Here is a 27648-nt window from a genome sequence, read left to right on the forward strand (position 1 = left end):
TCTTATTACCTAAGAGAGAAAATACAATATTAATTTCTGTACTGTCTTTACTTTCAATTAATACTATTTCTCTACTTATGTCCTTCATTTCAGTATGCTCAAGATTACAATTTCAACAGGTTCTAATTTTGGCTTTCAGCCTTTTAATCTGGGTGTACTAACATTTCCAAATTACTGCCTCTCTTACCACACCTCCTTCTTATGGAGATTGCCGTACCCTCAGACCCTAGAAAGGGAGCTCACAGCTGAATCTCCACTCCATACTCACAGTGAGAAAACATCTTGTCAGGATTTAGACAATAGTCAATTGGAAGACCATTAGCTCTTACATTGTGTTATCAGAGGTAGAGTAACCAGCAAAGCACATGGAAGGCAAGGGCAGAGAAAAGAAAAGATGAATAGGCAGGCCATGAGTTAGCAGTGTAACCAAGTGAGAGAAAGAAAGAATGGCTCAAGCATGCAAGTGTCACAGAAGCCAAAGCCCAATGTGCCTCAGGAGTGGTGGACGGAAGAGCCTCTGTTCACAACTTGTTCATTCCAGTCCTTTCATGCGTGTCTGAGCAGGACTTAGTCTTATGAACTTTTCTAACGGCAATAGCACCTGTTATGTTCTTTCAATAAAATTCTTTTCTATACGAGCCAGAATCAGTGGCCTTCTGTTCTTTGCAGCAAAGTAATCCTTAACTAATACCCATATTTTTCTTGGAGTCCAACTTGTTCTTGGCCACACTACACCAGGACAGCTTCCAACACTCTGTGCAGGAAAACAATATATAGGAGTATGATTAAACAAATGGTAATATGTTTCTAAATTTTTTATTGCATCTTAAAGTTAAATGAAAAAGGGAAGAGTGTTTCATGCTATTTCCTTTGTATAATAAGAAAATGGAAGTGCTTGATGAAAAGGGCAGTAAATGAAGTGGAAGGATTTGTATACTATCTCTGAAAAAAAAAAAAAAAATGTTTGAATGTTTTGATATGGGGTAGCATAAAGATGAATCCAGAGCTGAAAAAGAAGCCCTAGGATATACCAATCTTTTTTTTTTTTTTAAAGATTTTATGTATTTATTTGACATAGAGAGAGAGACAGCAAGGGAAGGAACACAAGCAGGAGGAGTGGGAGAGGGAAAAGCAGGCTTCTTGCTGCACAGGAAGCCCTATGTGGGGCTTGATCCCAGGACTTGGGATCATGACCTGAGTTGAGGCAGACGTTTAACTGACTGAACCACCCAGGTTCCCCTAAGATACACCAATCTAATAGAAGAAATAACTAATCCAAGTGGACAAAATAAATGAATATGTACTTTATATTTATATATTTTAAATAATAAAATAATATACAAGAGTCCTAAGCAGTCAGTTCTTTTTCTTGTTGACTGTGCTGTTCTCTTACTGCAAACTTCCCATTAGATTGCTGCATTTAGAGTTGCCATGAACCAGATGACAGGACACAAGTGGAACAAGTGGAGAAAAGAATAGGACTTTCCCTTCCACACCAGGAAATATAAGCTTATTAAGATCCTCTGATTAATTTGTCCACATGTTTGTTTTTTCAAGCAAAACTCCATACACTTACATATACTCATCAGGGAGGAAATAAATTATAACTAGAAGTAGGCAGCAGTAAGATTCAGAGTTCATAGTAGTAGTCTCATTCCCCAGCTGTTAGAAATTGAGAAAAACACCTTCATGGCTCCACTCATGGGCCAAAATAAGAATCAAATGTTAATATGAACTTATCTTGCAAAATTTAAAAAAGTTCTATGACTGTAAGATACTGTTCAATGTTGGTTACATATTTTTCTTTTTTTGCAAACGTGGAAGGAATAGGGAATAAAATAACATGCTTCTCTTATCCTCTCCCTCCTCCACTTCCTTTAAAAGTTTGAAAAGTAGTAATTAAAACTTCAGATAAATCCAAAGTTTTCTCATCCATAATGTCTTCATTGTTTCCTGGCTCTTTGAATGTCAATGAGTATATAGCTCAAAATTACTCCTGTCAATTATGAAGGTCCTTATCTTGGCATTGATTTTTACATGCACAGATCAATAGCAGGATATGGCCCAATAATTAATATTGGGAAACTGAATTGCTTTTTTTCCCAGGCACTTAGCTTTAACCACAGAAGTATTTCTCTTTTACTAATAGTGTGTTTTTATATTTATCCCATTTTGTTTGTTTCTAAGACAAATTCTCCCACATAACAATAAAAATTATTTTTAACTCATCAAACAGAACTTTGTACCTGCTACATATTTTAAACAAGGCTGATGACTAAGCAGTTATATATAAAATATTCCATGAACAAGTATTTTAAATACAAATTCTTTAGTCCATACTTTTCCGTACAGTCTTCCACATGTATTCTCTAACACTGTTGTAATTTCACTCAAAGTCTGTTTGTTTTTTTCTTTTCAATGAACCTTATTATGTGCCCAGCATTGTGTGAGGCACTGGGGAAATAAAAATAAATAAGACATTGTCCCTTTAATAACTTCACAATCCATTAAGTGGAAAAGGACACTGTAATGAATACACAGTGATCTGTACAACAGATGTAAGCAGAATACGCAGTAGTACTTAGAGGTTTTCTTTTAACACGTAGCTGGTTCATACTGACTTGAGATAGTTGACTGTATACTTCTTTTCCCAACTGAATTCAGTGACCTCACAATGTGATTTCAAAATCAACTACTGTGTGACTATTTATACCATGGGAATAGTCAAATAACATTAATGAGAACTCCCACCATTTCCTGCCCCAAGACAGTCATTTGTTAAATGTTCACTCACACCATTGTCTGTATCCCTTCCTGGGAGATTATGGAATGGTGAAGGCTGAACCAGAGAAGCTGACCTTCAAATCCCTTTATTATCCTACGCAACATAACACAAGTGAAAAAAGGCTTTTATAAATTGTACTTGTGTTTTTGCATGATCATTTAACAATTGCAGTATAAGGTCAATTTTCTGGAAGAATGGAACTATGTTAACTTTTAATTCTTTGGACAGTTGATCAAATAGGCCAAAAAGCTGTGTACTGGCCATTTAAGTGAACAAATAAATACAAAAAGTACGTATCAACAAGGTAATTTCTGTCACTGATTTAACTTGTATTGCAGCATTTTCAAAAAATGAGAATAATATTTCCTAGTATTTTTAAGGATTTATGCTATCATAGACATTTAAAATGTGTAGGGAATTGTCACAAAATAAACCTTACTGATACTACTTTGTCTTTGAATAGGCATGGCCAGGTTAAATAACTGACTATTCAAAATCAGATGAGGTACCAATTAGTATAGAAAATCAAATACAGGTCAATATATGATAAATCTCCGCGTTCACTATAGGTTAAAAGTCACAAGAGTTTCATGTACATCCTAACAACCTGAATGAAAAGATTTACCATGGAGATCTTGTTCTCTCTCCTCAGAGAGCTTCAGCCTGTGAAGTTATCCATGCCACCACATTCTTCTTTTTTTATTATTATTATAGAATAAAGTGTCAATAGAGAAAATCTCAGAAAGATAGGTCAAAGAAGTAAATAAAAGTATAAGCCTGCCATTCACAGATAATCCCTATTTAATGCACTTCCATTCATGTGTGTATTTATATACACATACATATACATATCTATATTTTATAGACAGACAAGAGAGATTTGAAACTGCTTTGGTATATCGAATATATAGTTCTGTATTAGTACATATCATTATTATACAATTTAAATGCCAACAATGTATTTCTTGATATAGGTTCATTACTATCTAGTTAAATAATCCCTTATATGTAAGTTGTTTCCAGTTTTTTTCCTACAAATTATACAGTGATGACCATCCACGAAGTTAATCCTCACATATGCATGTATGATTAATTCCTTAGAATAAGTCCTTTAAAATGTTAGTTCGGGATCAAAGGGTAAAATAATTCTAAGAGTTCTGAGAAGCTGTTCTTCCACAGAAGTTTTACAGATTTTTACTTGACCACAACGTATTCAAGTAACATTTCTTTTTTTTTTTTTTTTTTTTCAAGTAACATTTCTATGTTCACCAAAACCACATTTTTATTTTTTTCCCCAGTGGAGATTAAAAATTCCTATACTTCCTTTCATTTATAGTCCTTTGAGCATAAATAAATTAAACAGGCTTTTATAAGTTCATAAAGTCTTAAATTTATCAGTCACTTGAACTTCTTTGTGAAGCTCCCATCCATGTCCTTTGTCCAATTTTTTTTTTTTAGAAAATAGAAACTTTTTATGTAGTAAGTACAGGAATTATTTTGTCTGTATGTTATAAATATTTCTTCAATGCTATATTCTAATGAATTTCAGGGTCAATATTGCTTCAATGTTACTTTCCTTATGACATTTACCTATTGTAAAACAAATCCATTTGCTCTATCACCTACAAAATAAACCACCTCCTCAACTTACAAACGTCATTGACCATAATGATAATGGTGACAATTATTAAATAACTTACAATTGTACAACATATAGTTTTTGGTACATTTATAAAAGTGCATTTATGAAACAAGTATAAAGCATGTAGCAGTGTTGTATTCCCAATGCAAATTGCTATATATTATAGGAGTTATCCAAACCCAAATTTTATTATACTTAAGAAAATATTAAAATTATCTTACAATATTAATGCATATTATAGATGAATAAACTGAGAAACAGAAAAACTACATGACTTAGTCTAATCACAGATAATGCTTAAAAATAATTTCTTCTAACTCCAATTCAACAATATGTTATCCAAATAATAGACCAAAGAGATAAAACAGCTCACCAACTGGTCCAATCTATATTTCCAGTATTATTCTAATTTCTTCCAATAAACAAGGCCAATCTCCCATCAGCACACCTAACATTCAAAAGCCACTTTCATTTCTAGCAACCTGAACCTGCTCAGGCAACAATCAAAATGGCAGCCATGCCCTTTCACTATCTCTCCACATACATATAGCATTTTCCAAGACCAACTCAAGTTCATCTGCTTTCATAAATTCTTCCCCTATTTCCTAGCTCCAGAATGACCTAGAACATTTTTCATTTTTATTTCATACATAGTTAATAACAATAATAGCAAATACACACTGACCATTTTCAAGTGAAGAAAATGAAGCACACCATACATCATATGGTTATTTTGGGCTCTGTATATTCACCAGTGTGTATCTGTCTTCCTCATTAGCTTGCAGGGACATATCTTAACTCATTTATATTTCTCTCAGCAACATGCACAGCATTGTACATACCCCAGACACCATATAAATGATCATTGAGCAAACATTGTCTATGCTGTTACCAGATTACTCATTTAGCAGCTCTTTATCTGCATAAGTAGTATATACATTATATGAATCAGTTAATGATTATAATGCATCTTAGGTAATAATAGTTAAGAATCCTTTGTAACCACTATTATCTTATTACCAAAGATTAGATTTAACTATGTTTAAGACTGGGACAATTTAGTTATATGACCAGCATAAATTCTGTTTACCACTGCCCTTGCTAGAACTACACTATGAAAATTGATCACTATAAGCAATTGCTTGCTCACATTTGCTTTTGTGACTCAGGAGCAAAGTATTTCCCTTAGCTGATGATAACACATCATAACTGCCCCAGATATGTTGTTCAAAGGAAGTTATATCAGTTTGAGTTTCCACAGAGGATACACTAATCATATAAATAAATTATACATGGGTACAGGAAATTGCATTATAGCAAAGTGGACAAATTGAGTTTAAGAGAAGAAAACATAATTGTGTAATTTTAGTAAGGAATAAATATTGACCAAAATGCACATTTTTGCAAGGAATGTTATCTCTGATCAGCAACAAACATGTTTCTTGATCAATATTTGTAGTTTGATTCATTTTCCTGCCATACAGAACTTGATGGGCTCGTCAATATATACAAAGGTTAAAAAAAGAAAAAGAAAAAAAAGAGGGAAGGTCAATTTTAAAATAAGCTTTTCTAAAAGTTCCTTTTCTTTCTTTCTTTCATAAGTTTCTTAATTGTCTGCAGGAACACCAGCGCAGCAGAAAGTGGGATCTGCTGAAAGAAAGGAATTTGGTGATAAACCTGGTAAATTACTGATCAAAGAGGTATAGCAGAAAGTGACACTGGAGGAGGGGTCATGTTTTTGAGAGCCTTGAATGCAATACTCTGGTGATAAAACCTTATTTTCTATGAATTAGAAAGCAAATAATAATAATAATAAATTGTGAGCAAAAGATCACTGACATCACAACAACCTGTGCAGTATATAGATTGTTCTTGTCTGTTAAGTATGAAAGTGCAGTATAGGGAGGCAACAAGCCAAAGGACAGCAAAAGAATGAAAATTACACACATCTGTATCAGTACCTTTCCAAAGCACAATGATTTTTAGTGAACTTTTCAGAATCCAGAATTTCAGCATGAAGGATGAACATGATGACAAAATACAAGCCTCATTAAGAAGAAATGGCTTTCTTTTTTCTTTTTTTTTGTAAAATTTTTTTCACAGTGTTCCAAGATTTATTGTTTATGCACCACACCTAGTGGTCCATGCAGTACATGCCTTCCTTAATACCCACCACCAGGTTCACCAAACCCCCCAGTCCCTCTCCCCTCCAAAACCCTCAGTTTGTTTCTCAGAGTCCACAATTTCTCATGGTTCATCTTCCCCTCTGATGACTTTCACAAGTTGTCTCTAAGCATTGAACCAACATCCACTGAAGGTACTATCATCTCTACCTATAAGCCAAGATTATAGAGTTGTTTTGATAGTAGAGATTCCTTGATCAATACAATGTCTCTTTAAGAAAGGGCCTCAGGCCCAACTAATTGGGATTCAAGGGGAGACTGACCACTACTCTCATCAACATTCATGTGGTGACCTCTAGACTCCACAAGTGTAGACATTTCTGTTCACAACAAGGGACAGGAGTAGCAACACACTTATAGTTAGACTATAAAAAACCATATCAATTCCTATAGGGATACACAAGTCAACATCAGCAGAGACTATACAAAGAAAAAAACAGAATTATATAGGAACATTTTTTTTTAAATACTCTCAATACATCAAACTCAAGTGAGGTGGTCTCAGCATAGGCAATGAACTGTGGAGGCAGAGATGGTTCAGTAAGTGAGCAGTGGACTGAAGAAGGACAAAAAGCCATGAGAAAGAATTCTGTAACATCAGTCTGCATCCAACTTAGTATGAACCCAAACTGATTAGAGCAACTGAAGAACTGCTTGCTAGATAAGACACTATTTTCTGCAGCAACATGTCTCTCATAATAGGATTATTGAAAATATCAGATATTTAAATGCCCAATAGGGCATCCCTGAAAGACAGATGTGAGAGAAAAGGATGAGAGGAAAAAGAAGACCTGCCAAGTATTTACTTGGGGATTCTTGGCACATAATATTTTCAAGACGAATGTTCTTTCTGTTGAGATGTGCTGGGTTTTCAGATTGTAAAAGCAATTACAAGCATAAAAAATTTGCAAGACACAAAAATTATAAAAATAATGAGAAAATGGCCTATAATTTCATCATCTAGAAATAATCAGGGTTAATATTTTGAGATGTTTTCTTCCAATCTTTCAGTGATACAAATATCTTCAATTTCTAGAAGATTTGGAAACATGATGATTGTATGTTATTTCTATTCATTTAAAAATATGATATTTTCCTACATCGTTAAATAAAATTCAAAATGTGAAAGTAAAAATATAGTTACATCTAGGTTCTTCACTTGTAACAAAGGTACCCTTTGGTGGGGATGTTGATAGTTGGGGAGGTTATGCAAGCATTGTAGGGACAGGGGTATATGGAAAATCTGTGTACTTTCCTGACTTTTGCTGTCTAAAGCGGCTCTTAAAAAAAAGTTTTAATTTTAAAAAATTAACACAAAAATGGGGAAAACTTGCCCTATCAAATATGAAGACATATTGCCACCATAATTAAAACATTGTGATAGTATCAAATATATAGAACAGTTAGAATAAATAGACCTATACCTATTTGGAAACTTGATTTATGACACAGTGGGCATTATAAATCAATGGGAAAGGATGAACTATTTAATACCTTTTCTAGGAATATTGGTTATCCAAATGGAATGAAATCTTTACCTTACAGCATACACAAAAATGAATTCCAGGTATGTTTAAAATGTATACACAAGTGGCAAAACTATAAATCTTAGAAGATATTGGAAATTTTCTGCATTACTTCCAGGTAGGGAAGAATTTCTTTAAGAAGATGCCAACAGCAAAGCCAAAAACAAAACAAAACAAAAAGATTATAAATTTGACTATATCAAAATTAGGTATGTCTTTATTAAAAGACAATAGGGAATGCATATACATATGTATATACATATACATCTATCTATATTTATAGATACATATAAAATATATGCAGATCATATATTAAACATATGCAGATATGTATTATATACATGCATTAACAGATTTTTAAATAAATAAATGATTGAGTTCACTTTAGCACACCATAACTGCTCTACATCAAATGTCTTTTCCACCTTAAGTTAGTCTGATAAATTCCTGTAGTACCTTTAATACATCATGAACCTTTTAATTCTGAGGACATGTGCCTGACAGTCACTCTCTACCTCACTTGGCTAAGCAGTCATTCATCTATCCTTTGTGCCATTCTTGTACCTTGCACGTTCCAACAATTAGAGCATCTCCTTCATGAGTCAGGTACTGTGAGAAGAGCTTTCTTAACATCTGCTATCTCATATCTTCCTCACCACAATATTTGTGTTGTGATGCATTAGTCTCTCAATTTTACAGATGGAGACAATGAAAATCAGTACATTCAACCTAATAAAGTCTCACACATCAAAGAGTCAGAGCTATAATCTGAACTCTGGTCTGATTGTTGCTAAGGCTTTATCATTCAGGGCTGCTATGTAATAGTGTACATACTGCAATGCTTACATCAAAGTTTTTGTGTTTTTTTTTAAGGCTATCTGATTATCTATTGCACAAAACAAATTACCCTGAAATTTAATGATTTTAAACTTCAAATTTTAAATAATGTTTAAACATTGTTATATTTCATGATTTTGTGGGTCTGGAATTCAGGAAAGTCTTAGCTGTATCATTCTCCTATTCTACGCTGTGTTGACTGAACCCACTTGGTAGCACCCAACAGAGTAGTCAGCCAAGACAGCATCACTAAAACATCTGGTGCCTAAGCAGAGATGACTGGTAGGCTGAGCTCACATGAGTCCACTAACCACCTCTCTAGCTTGTGCATCTCTGCTTAGCAGTTTCAGAGTGATCAGGCTTCTTACACAGAGACTCAGGACTCCCAGAGAGAGTGCTCCAAGAGACAGAAATTAGAATCTGGCAGTTAAGTCTTTCTCCCAGAAACTAGTACAGTGTCACTTCTACCCTATTTTGTTGGTCAAAAGAGTCCCAGATCAAGGAAAGGAGACATAGATTATATGTATCATTAAAAGGAGTATGAAATAATGTGCAACTGTCTTTAATCTGCCATATCACAGAAAATACTGATGACAGATTTGAAGAAAATATTATTCATACCTAAAACCAATAAGAAACTAGAACAGCTCTGTCCTAAACAACTTTCTGTGATAATGGAAATACTCTCTGCATAATCCAATACGGGAGCCATATGGTAGAAACATGTGGTTATTGAGCATTTCAAATGTAGCTAGTGTGACCAAGGCACTGAATTTTAATTTTATTTAATTTTCAATTAATTTAAATTCAAATATTCATAAGTGGTTAGTTGCTACTGTATTGGACAGCATAGCTCTGTAATATAAAAGATATTCCTGCAAATCAACAAGAAAACAACAGGGAACCAAAATAAAAATGGCCAAAAGATACAAATGGATAAGTCATGGGGCAGGAACTGACTCTCAAGTACATGGAAAGGTATTCAAGCTCAATAATACTCAGAGACATAGAAATTAAAATGATGATATACTTTACATCTATCTGAGTAACAAAATTAGAATATAGAAAATGTAAAATGTTGCTAGGAATATAGAAAAAGAACCACCCTCTTCCACTGCTAGTATGAAGAGAGACTGGAACAGCTATTTCTGAGAACAATCTAGCATCACTTGGTCCAATTAAGTAATCATATACGCTTATCATTGAAAGCAAGCTCTATGAGACTTGTACAAGAATATTCACTGTAGCAGGGAGGGGGAGATAAGTTTAAGGTGTCCATAACTGGAGGAAGGGTAAAAGTAAAATGTGATCAATGAATATTGTGGAATATTACAGTCATTAGAAGCAATGGTTACAACAAAACTACATATAGCAAAATGGATGGATCCTAAACATACAACACTGAGTTGCAAAATTAAGAAACATTATCAGTCTCACAGCACAATGCTTTTGAAAAATAAAACTGCATATACATACAAAGCAACAATATATATTCTACAAGGATATATATAAGTTTAGGGATACTGAAACACATTGTTGGTTTGCAAACCTAAAAGCTTCGTAGGTCAAATCTGAAACTGGACCCCATACACAGAGCTCAATAAGAGACTGAAGAAAGAGTCAGGCCACTCCAGATTGGTAAGTGATAGTTTTAGTAAGCCGGGAACTTATCTACAAGGCTTGTCTTGGGCAGCACCATGACAAGTGGATCTCCCCACCTACTCACCTCAATCTTAAGAGTTTATAGAAAAGCCTTACCTAGGCTCAGTCACATATACAATCCAGATGGTCTTAACAACACATTGCTCTCCCAAGGCTGGCATCCTGGAAATGGCTTTAGCTATGGGAACAGTAGCCAGGCAGGGCAGAGGATGAGGAGCTTCCTATTGTCTGGGACCAGCTCTTGAGCCAACCTGCAGTCAAGCCCTCTCAATGACTTTCTCCAAGGAGGGAGGAGGATATTATGTACATATGCCTGGCTTCCAGAACTGTGAAAAAAATAAATTTTTATTGTGTCAGCCATCAAATTTGTGTTAATCTGTGACAGCAGCCACAGGAAACTAATAACTAACCACTAAAGGGGAAGTGAAAGATACTGAGAGATTAATGGGTTTGCTAAAGTCCAAAACACCTACTGCAGACTGGCCTAAGCCTTAAGTTTATTAGGCAGGGTGGCATTCCCTAGTGAGTAGGAATATCACCAAGTGACCAGATTAGAAATTTGTGAAGAGATATCACCCAGTGACCAGATTAGAAATTTGACATCCCCAGTGGTTTGATATCCAGAACATTCTTAGATATTTTCACCCATCTCACTCTGGACCAATAGAAACTGAGTCCCCTCTCCCATTTCTATAGTTCCCTCCCTTAACCCAGCTCCTGATTACAGTCTAAAATATGACTCTTTCCCCAGGTCTGAAGCATAAGAACTGCACCACTTTTTTTTTTTTTCTGCATCACCTTATAATGACTCTGTAGCCTCTCCACACAATTTCCTTTATCCCTCATAGACATCCAAAAGCATGACATTAAATGCAAAATAATTACACTATCACGGTTACGGGAGAGTTGCTCTTTCCCAAACTCTGCTTTTCTCTCTGCTCCAAGGTCCTCAACCTTGGCTCATCAGAATCACCTGGGGTTTTCTGAAGTTTACTGAGGTGTTAGTCCCATCCTCTGAGATTCTAATTTAATGTGCCTGGGGTGCAGCTTGGGTTCAGGGAATTTTAAACACTGCCTGGGTGATTCTCACTTGCAGCCAAAGTTGAGGACTTGCTGGTCTAGCCTGTCTTTTCTTTCTAATCTGCTCCGGGGAAAAGAAGGAATAGGATCTCCATTCAATGTACCCAAAAGTAAAAACAAATAATATTTATTTTTCTATAAATATCAATGATTTAAACCTAACTCTTATTTGTGAGGTGAATATTGGTGAGTATTAACAAAGGATTCACAAGCATTGAGTAGATACAGGAAGACAGGGCCATCCTCAAGCCTCCTGGTCATGCCTTGACTGGGAAGAACCTAGGCTTTACCCACAGTTCCTTTACTGGCAACACACATCAATGATGCTGAAAGCCTAAAACCAACTGCTGGATCCAGCTGAGGTCACTCACTCAACAGGAAGCCAAGTTCCCTTTCTCTCCCAAGCCAATCCCAGTCTTGGCACTGCAGCCTGAAATTTCTGAAAACAGCCTGCCACTCAGTTTGCAGCACCAATGACTTAAATACATTTATAAGTGTTGTGGAGCTTAACATCCACGTATTTCCTCCTATGTTCTAATTTCCTGCTTCTCCACACTATTTATGTTCACCTGTTACCCAATTAGCACCCCAGTAAGCTGAACTCCTGTCGTCGTTTTACCCTAGCAATTAACCCTCTCCAGCAACCCCCTCTGTAAAGAGCTTCTGATTAAAATAAACTGCTCGATTATTCACCTAACGACAGGAAGCATGCCACAGTAGACAAGAAGACCATTTTTTCCCCCCAGATCTCTAAATGTGTCCAGTATTGGCAAAGAAGAAAGATCTTCCTGAAATAATCCAGAGGACTTGGTCGAGGTTTATAGTGAGGACACAAATTTATAAAATATCAGCACCTGTCTAGTAGGTTTTTTTTTTATATATTTTATTTATTTGACAGAGAGAAATCACAACTAGGCAGAGAGGCAGGCAGAGAGAGAGGAGGAAGCAGGCTCCCCGCGGAGCAGAGAGCCTGATGTGGGGCTCGATCCCAGGACCCTGGGATCATGACCTGAGCTGAAGGCAGAGGCTTTAACCCACTGAGCCACCCAGGTGCCCCCCTTGTCTAGTAGTTTTAAGATGATCAGCACCTCTAGTCTGAAGAAAATGCTAAAATAAAGAGGAAATTCAGTTGCTTTCATTTTTTTTTAATTCTATAAACTGGTGACATGAATTTCTCATTAATGAACCATAGTGACATACAGGAAAGATGTAAAGAGAAGGCAGGGAGGAAGAAAGTAAGAGAGAGGAAAACAGAAGAAAAGGAATTACTTAAATACTAAGTTACCCAATGCCCTGAAGGGATGTACTGTTTAAGTAGTATTTCTTTACGACTGAAAAGTATTATGCACGTGACTCACAGCTTTCCTATTATTAAGAATATAACATAACATATTTAACACCGAAACTCCAATTTAATATAAATTTTTCTGGAAAATGATGGAAGAACCTCAGAATTCTGAGTGCCTAAGATCATCTCCATGAACCACAACTTTGCCAGGCAATATAAAAGGGATAATATTAAGTTGATAATACCTATATACTTCTGTGGTTCACACTGTAAAATTTACAATTAATGGTGAGTCAGAGATGCGATAACACAATTTCCCTGGAGGGTACACACTGTCATGTAAATATCAAAGTGTGTCATAACTATATCTGTACATGTTATACAGAATTACATATAATTGCCTACATATCTTATTTGTAATATTTTAAGGGAAAATCCCTTTTTAATCTAGACAGCTATTTATTGACCACCTTCTGTTCTATTTTTCTTTACCCACATGTTATTCATAAGGCAATTATCCTACAATCAAAAAGAAAGAAGGCGTGCTCACTTCAGCAGCACATATACCAAAAAGGAAGAAGGCACACACAACCAACAGAAGCCCATGTGTGTAAGTGGCCAGAAACAATCAAGAAAATGAGTTTAGTTTTATCTGGAAAGAAAGATATTAAACATTATAATTTTTAATACAAGATTGCCTGCTAGGCAACTGAGGCAGAAGGTATTTCCAAGAACCTCACTCTGAAAATGCACTCAAACGGTCCTCTGCTTTTCTATGAGTTTCCTGAAATCTTTCCACTGCAGAAACTGCAAAAGCCAGGCATTTTAAGGCTGCTGGGGTCTGTTTTCTCTAGCATGGCTAGATTCTCCCTTTTCCAGAAGCCTTCATTAACTGAAATACTAGTCCTACCTAAATTTGCACTGGGGGGGTAGGGAAGACCCTCTTGCATACTAAACTATGAAAACTGTTTGCAAACAAGAAGTGGCCAGCTCATAGCTGTGACTTTCCTGCTCCAAAAGAAAGCAGCTTGCCAGCTGCAGTGCCCAGAAGCAGAGAAGAGCACAGTCACAGCTCCCTATGAATTTTTTTTTCCCCTATGAAATTTTAACAATTCATTAACAGGAAAAGGCTGCATAAAGGGATGCAGGATCAGAAGCAGCTTGGCAGCATCAAATTTTGAGAGAATGAAAGATGGAGAAAGGGGAGATGTGGAAATTCAGGCTGAGAAGGAAAGGAAAAAGAGGAGGGAGATTTGATAGAAATAGGAACAAAGAGAGACAGGAAGCTAAAAGAGTAGGAGAGATTAGAGGATGGGGAAGAGGAGAGGGAAGAAGGGATTTGAATAAAATTCAAATCTCTAATCTGATTCTACTTTTAATCTTCTTCAGGGGTGGGGGCAGGCTGAATGTATGATGTTGACTGTTCCACATTTTTTCTGAGCCACCCCTAACTGACCAAACCATGTGTTAAAAACAGTTTCCCTCCTGGAAGGGATTATGCCCTTTGACTTTCAAAGACATCTCTCCCCTTCCCAACATCAATAAGGCTAGATGTGGTGTGTGCGCTGGTGTGGAGCACAGCGGGGCGTCTGCAGAGCTAGGAAATTACACAGAAGTCAGACAGCCTGGCGCAGGGGACGCATTGTTTCTTAAACACCCTTATCTCGGACAGTGTAGGCACATTTGTCTGTAAATATACATGTTATGTATGTTCCCATGTAAATAAATAAGTTTAAATATAATTTCCAAATGAACAACACAAGAAAAATTGTCAATTTTTGAGGGTGTCAAATAATGACTGCAAACAAAGTGTTTTGCAGCCCCCGGCAGCCTAGCCCAACCCATCCCTGAGGCCACCCTGCCATCTAGTGGGACTCTGCCAGAACTCCTCCTGCAGCCACAGGCGGCCTCATTTACCCTCACAGCTGGAGACAGGGAAGTGTATTCTCCTAAATGTGTTAACTTAGCAGTGCTATACACTAGAAACAAATTAATATATAATTCTTCTGTGTCTTAAGGTCATTACTGTTGAGGCATAAATTAATAGAGCTATTCCAGTTAATTCATTTTGGCATTTGCTTCTGCATGTCTGAGCGCATATGTGAAAATGGGCCTCCCCTCAGTGCCTTTGGGGGAGAGAAGAAAGGAGGCCTAAAAGTAGCTTAGCCAGATGAGCAGACTCTCTGACCTAAAAGCAAGGTAAGGGCGATACCTTCCAGATGCAGCTGCTTTACCTTTCTCACCACTCTGAGCCCCATTTAACAAAATTCTTACAACAGCCAAGCTGAAATACGGGATGGTGGGTGGGTTTTGGGGGGCCAGCGGAGGGGGCAGGGCCTGGGGGCACCATCATCACAAGGCAGCACTGCAAACATATCTGGTTCAGCTATCTATGAGGCAGAATGTCCTGTCATAGGCAAACACGGGCTACTCCTTAGGAATAGGAAGGAGGTGGCATTTCAATATTGAGTCTGACCACCCTGGCTACTGAAGAGGCTATAAGGATGGTCACCTGCTCTTACCCCAGTCTATATCTTTATCTTATGGGTGAGTTTCCAGATCATATACAGAGTACAGCATGGCTGTCCTACTGTGGAAAAAACACAGAGCAACAGAAAGGGAAGACTAGTGTGGGAGGGAGATAAAATTTTCCCCACCTGATTTCAACTGTTCCTAGGATGCACTGGGGCACAGGTATTTGAGGAATGGGTTACACAGACTTCTTTTTGCTTCGTTTTGGTCTGTCTGGAAATTCTGATGAAATTCTGGAGCTCCACCCACTTCTCAAGGGAATCCATAATAGCCGGGGTAAATGCATATTGGAACATCAGAACATCCTCAAATTTTATTTTTATCAGGGCTATTGTCATTCACATAAATGTTACACTCTAAAACAAAGATATCTAAAAATGCCTTCAGGCTTCTGTTCCTGGAAAAATAAAGTGTTCTCTTGAAATGCGTTTGTCTTGTGAAGAGGTGGGAGGGGGGTTCTGTATGTCCATTATGACCAGAATTGTTTAATAACTGCCCTAGACAAGCAGGCCTGGAATCAGAACCATGTATTCTCCCAACATCTCTGTAAAGTAAATTAACCAAAGCAATATACTATACTATTGCCAATATAAATGCTATAAGATAAAATACTCCAAAGAAACTTCAGTGCCTAATAATTTAGTTATAAAGAAAAAATTAACTCAAAACAAAAACAGGTGATGCAAAACATCCTCAATCAAAATTTCTGAACTTTAACTATGCCTCTGAATCACCCACAGGACTTATACAAATGCAAAGGATCAGGCCATGGAAAGGCCCAGAATCTGGGTGCAGCCTTTTTGTTTTTGCAAACTTCCATAGATAACCCTGATGCAGAGCCAAGCTGAAAACCAATGATTCAATGTTACAAAAGAAAAAAGAAAGTAATCCTTGCATGAGTAATTCTGTTGAGCAACCATAAATAAAAACAAGCATGTGAAATGGAATTCCAGATGGCGAGGCATGGACTTTAGCCACTGTGGGTGTTTGAGAGGTGAAACCAGCTAGAGTGAGGGTTAGTTCTAGACACAGAAGGTGTCCTGGAGAGGGTGGACCTTTAAGAATGGGTAGAAGATAAACAGAGAAAGAACAGAAGAGCAGGTATTCCAGGAGAGTACATTAGCACTCCTACAGGAAAACAGACTGCAAGTTCTAAGGATCATGGAGAGTTGCCTGAGGAAAACAGAACATGTTTGAGAATAGCGAGCCCAGTCCACTTCCAGTGCAGAAAATGGCCAGAGTATAGCCATCAGAGTAAAAAGAAGAAAGTACTGAACAGTCTGAAATGCCCTATCTTAACAAGGGCATACATCTCACTTTTATCCAAGGCCTCCCTGACTGCCTCACTTCGGGGTATTTTGAATCCCTTAGAAGTAAATGGTTGGTTTCTCCCATTGTGCTGTTACCTGGGAGCTAAAGATTTCCACTTTGGTGAGATAATGCACTCAGCTGCATTAAGCAGACAATTAATTTATCCCATTGGCTGCCCACTACCATCCTTAATGTACTTAAAAAAAGAAATAATGCTTACCTAGCTTTAACTTGCACAGTGTCTGGAAGTAAGAAGGAATGCAGAACATGATACTAAAACCACTGCACTGAGAACCACCCTGATCCTCACTGGATCAGCATGTCATACATAACTTCATAATATTGTTACAGAGACATCAGAGTGGATGGGTAAGAAGGATCTTCATATGGGGGAGTGGATTATTATTACTTCCTTTCATCTTTACATACCACAATTTTAAAAGTGCTGAAACTCAGGAGGGTGACCAGTATATCAACATTTGACAAATGCCAGGCTGTCAAATACCTGAGGTGATCAAAGATATCCCATCAATGTATCTGAGATGGATAAGACTAGGCCCTGATTTGTGAAAATCTGATTTGTTTGAGTTGGACTGCAAATAGATCCAATATCTTAATTAAAAGAACACAGTGCTCTACTGGACTAGGAAGTCAGAATGTTCCAGAAGTACTTCCTGTCCAGGTTGGTATAATACTTTAAGAATATGGGCTGGAGATTGATGATCTCACAAGATTCCTGCTAACTCTCAGATACATAATTCTGAACCATTTAATTTTACTTTACTCAAAAAACTTTCAGCGGACTCCTATGGCTTAAATTCCTTAACAGGCTACTCAAACCTCACCAAACCTAGTCAAAGCATTCTCAGATTGTCTTCTCATATATATTCTGTCCTAGTTATGTTGATCTGAATAATGCCTGCTGCATATGCCATTCTCAAACTTGCCCCTGCCCCACACTGTACCACACCATTCCCCACACTTGCCAACAAATCTCTCTCTACCAATCAAAATCTCCCCCTAAATCCCAGTCAGTCCCTTCCTCTCTCCAGGAATCTTCCTTGAAAGTCTCAATGTGAAATATCTTTGAGTATTGGTAGTGATTGATATCTCCACTACTGTATCAAAAATTACATGATATGGTTAATTATTTATTTACATATATAAGCTTAATCTCCCTTTCTAAATGTAAATTCCTTGAGATCAAGATCTATTTTAAATATTCTGTCCTCTTTACATCCGCTGGTACAGTATCTGCTCTAGACTTTGTGAACAGTGTGGTCCAGAATCAATCATCTGTTCACCTCTACTTAACTAGAATTTAGCATAGAGCCTAGGGAGCTACCCAATGGAGAGTGACAGTTTTCCTTTTGGGCTTCTCAAAAAACAAATACCCCTGTTCTTATCTACCCTGTAGAGTTACAGACCACATTAGAAAAATGCAATAAAAATTGAAGTGTCTACAAGATATTTTCAGTATGTTAAAAAAGAAAACCTCATTCATCCCTTAAAGAGAAAAAAAAACATTATACACTCTCTTAAAGTGAATTCCTATTTGGTCAATAATCTCCAGTGCAATATGGAAATGAAAATGATATAGAAACATGAAATAAAAATTAGTTCAATCTATGGGATTCATTCACTAATTGTTTTTGATCTTTGAATGATTATTAAAAAAAATAAAAAGAAACAGTAATTCATGCCCATTAAAAATTAATTCATTGACAAGTATCTGCTCTATACCGGGGGAGATAAAAAAGAACCCTTATTCTTTGTAGGGTACACTGAGAACAGTCTCAGAAAAAAAATAGGAGGCAAAGAATTTCTAGGAAAAAGCTGAAGAGAACACTATGGAATTGGACTCAATCTTGGCCCAGTTATCAGTCATGATGGTTATTATACATTTCTTATAAAATATATCATCATGGATTTAGCTGCATCATTAGTAACAATGTAAATGGGAAATTTTATGTAACCCGTAATACAAACAAAGCCATGGCATGGTAATGTGCTTTTTATGTAATCCATCAAGACTTTTCTTTCCTAGAAATTTCACAAAGACGGCATATACTTGATCAGCAAGTCTATAAACTAAGGGCAGCAAACCATATAGGTGCAAACAATGCTAAAATCTGAAGTTGAAAGGTTCCCTATTTTGGATTTCCAAAAGCAAAAGAAAACACCTGCCTTTTACCCCACTCTTCTTACCACTCTCTCCCAGCCTCTGCACATGGATAAAGAATTTGTAATATTGCCAATCTTGCCATTTAATGATCTGGATACATCTACATAATGGCCTCCCGTACTGGCCATTATAGATGAGATTCACGTTATTTATAAATTAGCTCTCTTGTTCTTGCATATTCTTGAGTTTATCATCATTAAGGAGAAGAAATGTTTCTCAACAAAAGGCCCAGGCACTATGGTGATAGACACAATAGTAACTGTTAGATACACAGATAGGCATGTTTCCATTTTGGTCTTTTGTATCCATGTTCACTTGTCCCAGATATGCCATTTTCTGATTCTCAGGGTGAAGAATGTTTTGAAATACATTTGCGTATTCATGGATTGTTGGCTGTATTCACATTTTTATATTCAGCTAATATTTAAATGTATTTAGGAAACAGGCCTCAATTTAGATTTGCAATGTGGTATGAAATATCATAAAGGCAAATCACTTTCAGGCTGTTAGATCTGGTGCAGCTGGGGAGACAGAGAGGTTCAAAACATCTGTCAGCCCACAATGATTTCACAAACCCTTTCCACACTCAACAATATTGAGTGATGTGGCTGCTAACCCAGAAAATGTAAATACCTGTAGAAACATGAGAGCAAAGGAATGAACCTAATTTTCAAATATTTTATTTAGATTCTTACCAGTTCACAGTCTGAATCCCTTTGGGCAGACTAATATCTTCCAGATGAGGGCCTCTGTCTATGCCAATTTTAAGACTGGTTTAGTGTATGGCTGGAAGAGACAAGGAAGGACTTCCCATTAGGAGAAAAAAATATGAAAAAAAGGTTTTGAGTGAAGCAGTTATTTTGAGAAGACATCAGTGCCTTCATCAACACCTAAAACATTAACTCTCAGTTCCATATTTGCCTGTAGGCAATTAGCCCTCTGGATTCTGTGCAGAGCGTTATGAGATCTAACCCATATAAAAGTATAGGTCCTAACTTTACACATGTTATATCCTGTGGCCTCAGGCTACGCTCCATAGCCCAGTTAGTCATCTTACAAAATTACCTGGGCAAGAGCACAATCTGATTCTACTGCCTGACAGAACAGTTCATTGATATGGACATAATGGTGGCATCTCTTTTCCATAAAGGATTCTAAATGCAACCCTTTCATAGCAAATAAAATAGCCAAACACAGAACCCAACTCATGGGCAGTACTTCGTAAAGTTTCGATGATGAGATCTGACGATGCTGTCATGATGACAGGGGTGATAATGACCATGTTAACAAAAACAAAGATCTTCCCCAAGATTTCTACCAGAAAAGGGCAAGCGATTTTCTTGTGCCTTACCCCAAAATAAAGAAATAAATAAAACAAGCAAAACACAAATCCAAAACAAAAACAAAACTCATTTTATGCTGTCTATATCATCAACAATTTTGTGTATATGTGTGTGTGTGTATGCACACTCATGCATGCATACGTGCACATGCCTGACAAGGAAATAGGCCAGAATTAATAGCTGAGGCTGGTGCAAATATCCAGGTTCCAGTTGTGGCCTGAGATAAATGGCACCCTTTGGTGGTATGTCCTTCTTTCCAGATGTAGCAATGGCTCAAAGTCAGACAATGAAGAAGTCACCGCCTGTCTCTTACAAAATTTACACTGACTAGAGAAAAGATCACTCAGCAAACATCCCTGGCCCACTCACATGATCCTGGAGACACATAATCTATATTCATAAAGCATTTTAGGATAATTAAATATCAGGTTCTAGGACAGTGCAAGATACAATTAATCATTGAGACAAACAAAGAATCTCCATTCAGCTAAATGCACTTCACAGCTTGGGGGAGAAGGGGACTTATAGGGAGATTTTCTTTACAAATCCGCTCAGGGTAGTGGGTTTGCAGCACTCAAATTTGCTATGTTAATTTCCCTTCTACAAGCAGCAGTTTAGAATCAACTAACAGATTACAAACTGAGAACAGTGAGATAATCTTGTAACAATTTCAACATGGAAGATTCCAGATTATGCTCAGTGGAAACCAGAATAGTGTTAGAAGTATCACTATTTCTCCAGTATGATTATAAAGTAAACTCTATAATTAGTCACCTTTATCTGAATATGGCATTTATTTCCTTACTCAGAGTACAAGACCTTTGGATCAAGGATCATGTGATATTTTTCTTTTGCATTCTCATCAACATTTGGCATAGAACCTTGCAATGAGTAGATACCTAATAAATACTGTTGACTGATAACTGAATTAGTATTTCTGACATGTAATTCTGGTTATAACATTATCATCATAGACAAAAAATTGTGACTGGTTCCTTGTTGGCTGTAGAATAAAGTATGAGACTTAAAACTTTATAGCTGAGTCCAGAATGAGCTTTCCTACTTTAATTTCCCCCTATTGCCCTCACAGAGCTCACTGTTTTCTATTTATGTGCCACATTCCCTTCAATTTCCTGGTTCAATTTGTTTCTTCCATACGAAACATTCATTTTCTCATTACTTCCTAACTTTCCTGGTCAAACATTAATTCCTCATGTGCCCTTCCTAATTCTCCCTGAGATTCTCAACTGAAGTGATCACTGCTTTCTTTGAACTCCCAGAGATTATTGGACATAGCTCTCTCATGGCTTCTCAAATTCTGCAAAGTCATTGTTGTGTGTGTCACATTTGCTCTGTCACTGTGTAAATTCCCCAAAGGCAGTATCTGCCCCAAGACTGATTTATCTTTGAAAAACCCCCAATTTTATCTCTGAACCCCAAAACTCTTATATAGAGAAGTTCCCAGTAAACATTTGTTAATTCAACTTGATATTGATTAACCTATTTATGGAAGAGATAGGTAGAAGATGGGTATGGAAGAGATTTTATGGAAAATCTAGGTAGAAACTCATAAAGTAACTGAAAATATGTTCCTTTTGGTATAGATATTAGACTCTGATTCTGAGTTCTTCTGAATGGTGTAATTTGGCTGAGTATGCATTTACTAAATGTCATGTTTAACTTTTCAGAGTCACCCCAGCTATAGCAAATTCATCTGTATCCTAACACAGGCTCCTCTCCTTCATTTCCTAAACTCCCTACCTCAACCGCTACTGTAAGATTTTTCCTTCTCACTCCATTCACCCATATCCCTTCCTGGCTGACTTTATACTTATTCCATCCTTGCATTCTTGCCTTGACATGTAATTAGGTTGCTTCTAACCTGGCTAGCTTTCTGGCAACAGTTTTGTCTATCCAGTTTGGCCTAACACAGTGACTGGCTTCCAAACAGAGTAAGAAAAACCATGGGTTCATTCTCTAGGTGCATGAATTATCAGTATTTTCATTCCATGAGAGAAAGAGGCAATAAATACAAAACTTAAACCTAACATATACAGTTCCTTTTACATCTGGTGAGGGAAATTCTATTACTCCAAAACAATGCAAATACTCTGCTTAGAAGATACCCATATAGCCTAGCAAATTTCTGGACTTTTTTTAGAAAGTACATGAATTTTTCCAGGAAGACCTCCAAGAAAGTACTAGACTCTGACATTTTCAAGAGGATGTTAGGCATTATTCACTGCCACATCCTAAGTGTCTAGTGCAGTGCCTGTGATACAGTGGACCCTCTGCAAATATATGATGAATGAGTAAGTATATGTATTAATAAGTGAACAGATTTCCTCTTTCCTCTTTCCTCAAAGAAGCTGGTCCAAATTGTCCTCTCATTTTCTTCTCCTGATGAGTATGCCTTGTGTAAGAGCTCTGCTATCTATCTGCCAGACACTGACTCCTCAAATCAGGTAACTGTAGTCCTTAGAAAAAGGGAGAAAATACAGAAAGCCGAAGAGAGGGCATGGGACTAATGGATTTAGAAAGAGTTCAGGAATAAAAAAGGCATTTCTAAAATTATAAAAATGCCTTTATTTGCACAACACTTTACTATATTTTCTAATATGATTTTGAATATATTTTCTACTGAGTCTCATGATGACTGCAAGGCAGCAAGATAGGTATCATTCCTTTCCACAGCTGTAGTTCCACACACACATATCACACATTATATTACTGATGAGAAAGCTGACATCTCCAAAGCAGACCCAGCTAGGGGGTTACAGAACTCCTTTTTTTTTTTAAGATTTTATTTATTTATTTGACAGACAGAGATCACAAGTAGGCAGAGAAATAGGCAGAGAGAGAGGAAGGGAAGCAGGCTCCCTGCTGAGCAGAGAGCCCAATGTGGGGCTTGATCCCAGGACCCTGGGATCATGACCTGAGCCGAAGGCAGAGGCTTTAACCCACTGAGCCACCCAGGGGACCCAGGTTACAGAACTCCTAATTCCAGAATCCAACTCAACATTTGTAATGACTATTTCTTAGCTGTTAATTTGATCTCAATTCATTGTGCTAAACAGATACTATGAAGAATGCTTTTGGTTTGTTTCTTGCCAGCTCCCCTTCCTTCCATCTCCCTAATCACTCATCTCTTCTTTATTTTCTCTTTAGATGGAATAAGGGATCCAAAACTAGGACCACTCATCATTCCCTGAAATACTCTTGCTTTTCCTTATATTCAAGAAGGCTTTCGTGCTATTTCTTGCCTGTCAGTGCTGAGGTGATGACCCCCACTTCTACCCCATGTACTCCCAGTTACTCAGCTCATTTATTGGGAATGAATAATTGATTCCAATTACTACATCCATGGCTAAGCAAGTTCTGAAGAATCCCAGTGAAGTGGAGGTGGCAGTACTATTAAGACTAAGAGGCTGGAACATAGCAGTCAAGTGCTGTCTTTAGAACGGTGTGGCTGAAAAGTGTTTGGTTAAATCAGGTGCACAAAATGCCGGCTCTCTACAAGATTGCTACATTCTTCTCTAAAAGAAATTTCTGAGGTTGTCCTCTCAAACCATTTTGAAAAGAAAAGCTTACCACCTTTTGCATTTCATCCTTTTTGCAATTATAATACACAAGTGCTATCTAGCTAACAGCGGCAGGTGGAAGAAACACAGGCAGTCATGTCAAGGGTCTCAGCTCCTGGTCTTGGGACCCACTTTTATGTACTAGGAAACCCTAACTGTAACCCTAGTAAGTTACCTGAGTTCAAGGTGCAATGTCTGATTAGGTAAGCCTAAATGACCTTTCTGCTAAGACAAAGGCCCTTCTCCCTCTATAACTATAGCCCACCTCCAAGAGCTGAGAGTGGCTTGAGCTCAGCCTCATTCAGCCCCTTGCAAGCATCTGTTTAAGGCACACATGATCCGACCACAGTTCGTAGTCTGTGATCTTGTCTGCTTGTCCTTTGTTAACCTACCCTCTTCCACATGCAGGCACACAGAAAGCTCTAGAAGTCTCCATCATTGTGACACTGATATGAGAAAATTCCTCCTTCTTTCTCCTCCTGCCCCATCCTTCCTTGAGTAGCATATTCCAAACACCCTCAGCTTTGCCCTCCCTCAATTCATTTGGCCTCATTTCGATTTGGCATCCAAAAGGATGCTATTCCAGACTGCTAATTTTTTCCCTAGTTACCAGGCTCTGCAATACATAGTACTGCTCTCCTCCCTAGTAGCTGAAGATTCATCCTACCAACACTTAGACCACTGACCTGATCTGGAAAATGGGCATATATTGCATAGAGAGATTATTGTGATGATAAATGGTCAGATCGTAGCTACAAAGTGATTTTGGTATACTAATGTTATACTAATGCAGTGCCTGGCATTCCAGGTGGATAGATGTCTAGAAAGGACAGGAAAACACATGCCTAACTGCAGTTACATGCTTCTATGCTGAGGAAGTAGAACACCCAAATAAGCTGCTGACCTCTTCAACCCCATTTCTCACCAGGATAGTAAAACAGGCAAAGTTTCTGTTCTTTCCATTTGTTTCTGTAAAATTCCCAAGGAAAGTGCTTGGCAGAGAAAGAAAGAGAAATGAAATTAAACCTCGTTTTGTTTTTTTTTTTCTCTTTCCTTTCAAATGCCCGAGTTATTCACTCCACAAGATGAGTGACATTTGGAATTAAAACCTCCAAACCCAGAGGAATAAAGACTCAGAAGATGAGAAGATAAGCTAACAAAAGTAGAGTAAGTTAGAACAGGCAAAAGAGGGGGAAGCAAGGGCAGAAAGAGAAGAGAAAATGAATGAGGTGAGAGAAGGAAGGATGGAGAGGTGGACAGAAAGAGGGAGGGAGCTCATGGAGGAGCTGGGATCTAGCACAAGAGAGGGGCAGAGGTAGGGAAATGAAGGAAAGAGAAGAAAGAAAGCAGGAGGGTGAAATGGCAAGAAGGAAGGAGGAAGAAAGAGAAAATATAGGTTGGGTGACTAATGCTTAATTCTGATACAAAGGTAAATTGTCATTTAAAGCACCAGATGTCTTCATTTGCCACAGCTAAGATTTAGAAGACAGAAACTCAATTCAGTTGCTCTTTTCTCTGATACAAAATATGTTTTATCCCAATGGAAAAACGTGTTTCTTTCTGCCAATAAGTGTCAGCAGCTAATCTGAAGCTTTCAATGAAACAATGCCATTAAATAATTTAACCTGGAAAAAAGACACTGATGTCTGTGAAATAATGTATAGATTTCAGATGGATCAAACTTGAAAACAGGAGAAAAAAAAAGTTAAGAAATGGGCTTTGGGAAACAAAGGGGCATCTGCCACTAAACAGAAAGGAAATAGATTAAACCTAGGGAATTGAAAATAGCCATGGCAAACATCTATGCTGACAAAGTGTTGTGTTTAAGTACACAACAAGCTTCTCTCACTGCTGTTGAGAAAATTGTTCAGAACAGAGCTCCTGCAAAATGAATTTTGGTGACCAAATCATATCAATTATTCTCCCTCCCCACCGCCCCACCCCCAGAATACAAATCTAAGCATTCCGTGAAATCTCCCAGGGGTGTTCATAAAGGGTGATTTCACCATTAGGGTGTTCTCCAAGATCTCCAGCATAAGAAAGAATCTGGACTAAGTCTTAGCAAACCAAAATTCTAATTCAAGTTTGGCCACACACTAAACTATAGTCTCTTTAATTTATTTATCCGAAAAGACCTTAGTTTTTTCACTAGTAAATTTGGATGATGATATTTTAAAAATTATAAAAGCATCATGGAAACACATGTTGAAGTTACTCTCTACATGTAACTTCTCTCTCGTTAGTCATTTACTTATTCTTTCACTTATCAGTGTCTCATCAAAAGCCAGGCAATTATCTCTACTTATTCTGAAGAGACCCATTTCTTTCAACACCCCCATAAAATGGTCCATAGACCAAAAGGTTTCAGGACCACTCACTCTGGGGTTTTCTCTTCCCTCTCCTTCATTAGTACCTCTATTAATCATCTAGGCCAGTGGATTCCTCCTCAAGCTGAGCATTAAAGTCACGTGGGGAGATTAAAAAAAAAAACAAAACACAACAACAAACATCATAATAAATACTGATGCCTGGACTTCACTCCACACCACTGAAATCAGAATCTCTAGAGGCTGGTGTAGAAACTATGTTTTCAGGTTTCCAAGGTGATTCTAGTATGTGTGTGGGAATCACTGTTCCAGACATATCATGGAACTTCACTGACAGAAATAACATTCCACCAGTCCCTTTCAAGCAAGGCCCAAATCCAAAGCTCTTGATGGAGACTCTCATCAAGAACAAAAACTGTACCTTCAAAATGAAGCAGCTAGAAACAGGACAGGAAGAGATTAATGTTATTAAAAACCTAATCATTATCTTCTGCCTAATAACTGAACCAAGACTTATCTCTATAATAGCTGTGATTTTTGCAACCCTTGGAGTTGGTCCTTTTTATTCTGACTCCAGGTAATCCACACCTAAGTTTGACTTAGAGTAAGAAAAATTATCCCTGAATTCATAATTATAGTTTTAACCTAGGTGGGATCTGGGAAACAGATACCTGCAAACTCCCTCAAATGGCACAGGAAGTGAGCACAACTTTCTGAAAGCAAACAAACCAAAACAAACAAAAAAAAGAAAAGAAAAAAAAAGAAACAGTTTTGGAATTGAAAGAATTAGCTTTTAGTTCATTCTGTCACATTCCAGTCATATGACCTTGAGAACTCACTTTACTTTTATCTGAGTTTCACTTTCCTTATTTACAAAATAGGAATAACAACAACTACTTTGAAGTATCATTAAAATGAGAATTACTAAATAAAAAGACCTCACATACAAGGACACAATAAATGTTGACAATGAGGAAGATGGAACATGGTCATAATTTAAAGCAGAAAACTGCTGAAAAACTGGTTAGAATTTTGGAAGAAATCTCAAATTTGGCATGGAAATTGTTTACCAGAAAATAGGGAGCAATATGAATAATATTGATAAAGCTATTAGAAATTATAATTCTTACATGAAAGTTGAAAATTCCAGTTGTTTGCTACATAGTAATAATATCTAGACATTGAGACATGATTACACTCACATGTGGAATTTAAGAAACAAAACAGATGAGCATAGGAGAAGGGAGGAAAAGAGGAGAAGCAAACTCTAAGAGACTCTTCACTACAGAGAACAGACTTGAGGGTTGTTGGAAGGGATGTGGGCAGGGGCTGGGCTGAATAAGTGATGGGTATTACAGAGGGTACT

This window comes from Meles meles, chromosome 12 (genome assembly GCF_922984935.1).
Source record: "Meles meles chromosome 12, mMelMel3.1 paternal haplotype, whole genome shotgun sequence".
Classification (NCBI taxonomy): domain Eukaryota; kingdom Metazoa; phylum Chordata; class Mammalia; order Carnivora; family Mustelidae; genus Meles; species Meles meles.